Source organism: Polyodon spathula, chromosome 1 (assembly GCF_017654505.1).
Source record: "Polyodon spathula isolate WHYD16114869_AA chromosome 1, ASM1765450v1, whole genome shotgun sequence".
Taxonomy (NCBI): domain Eukaryota; kingdom Metazoa; phylum Chordata; class Actinopteri; order Acipenseriformes; family Polyodontidae; genus Polyodon; species Polyodon spathula.
In genome coordinates this window covers 110,296,884-110,298,276 of record NC_054534.1, presented here as the reverse complement: position 1 = coordinate 110,298,276, position 1,393 = coordinate 110,296,884, and positions in this window count along the sequence as shown.

The window sequence follows — 1,393 nt, the reverse complement described above, 5'->3', positions numbered from 1 at the left end:
GCCTACACAAGATATGGAACATTCACACACAACAGCTGGCAGGAATCCTCAAAGACTTTCTAAATCAGGGCTGGCCAAAGGTGGACCCTCCAGTCCTGGTCTCTGTTCCAACCCTGCTCTAAAATTCTTTAATTTGGCCAATTAAACACCCATCCAGACCCTGAAGTAGTTCATCCTCCTGTTACCAGTTAAACCTGTAGTGGAATGGCCCTCCAGGATCGTGATTGGACTCCTCTCTTGTACATTTTTAAAAGGGGCAGTCTCAAGTAGATTGTGCTGGTCTATTCTGTCTTTCAGTTTGTGCAAATGTCTGTATGTACAACTCTTATGAGTTGTAGCTCATTGCCATGATAAACAGCAGGATTGTTTCTCATTCCAACAATCCTACTGGAAATGATCAACTATGTGCAGAATACAACTGCAGGAGAAACCAGGAAGGACCGCCTGCCAAGTTCAAAACAAGTGATGGCCGTTCACCGCTCCGTCCCGCTCGCCGCATTCCCAGTAAACCAGGCTGTGTTCGAAGGTTCGTTCCCTGTCCAGCAGTACGAAGGCGGTTCTAACCCTCGGAAGGTTCGTAAGGCTCATGCACGCACTGTATGTTTTTTCTTTTTGTTTTCTGTTAACAGAAACCGTTTGACAATGTGTGAATGCTACAATGTCATGAAATGTCACTGACATGCAAAATTCGATCATTGGATTTGTAGAATGCATATTATTTAAACAAAAGGTAGTGTATTTAAATACACTCCCAAATCGTTATACGTAGCTACTCTAGACGGCTGCGCTGCCGTGTATGGAGCAGGGTACAGTATCCAAAGCACTGGGGGGGTACCTATAGCGGTTGTAGTGCGGCAGTACACTATGTACTGAATACCTAGTGTACAAGACAGTGTAAGAAAAGTGTTTGAAACACACAAAATATACACTAACACGAATAATCGGAATTTCGAAAACTGAGCACCCCCCCCCCCCCCAACTTGTGTTATCCAGAGGCAGTCATTTCTTCATTCGCCGTCTCGACAGAAGATGCGTACAGCGTATTGAAAGAAAAGTCTCAAACCCCGCTCTGCTGTTTGGGATTTTTTGATTAAATGCCCAGACGACCAAAATAAAAGTTGAATGCAAACTGTGCTAGCAACTATTGATATATCATGGAGGCACAACCAATCTCTTGGGTCACTTGACAAGCGTAGATTCATAGTAGTCCTACTATTAATAGCAGTAGTAGTGAAGTGTGACTGTGACTGATACCCTGCGTGGAACAGTCACTGTTAGATGAAGCTTTGTTTTGCTTTAAGTCTGCTGCAGTTGGAGCAGCTGCAATGTAAGCTTACTGTATATATCGCAAGCAGCATCAATGACATGTATTCTTATTTATATTTAAATTATA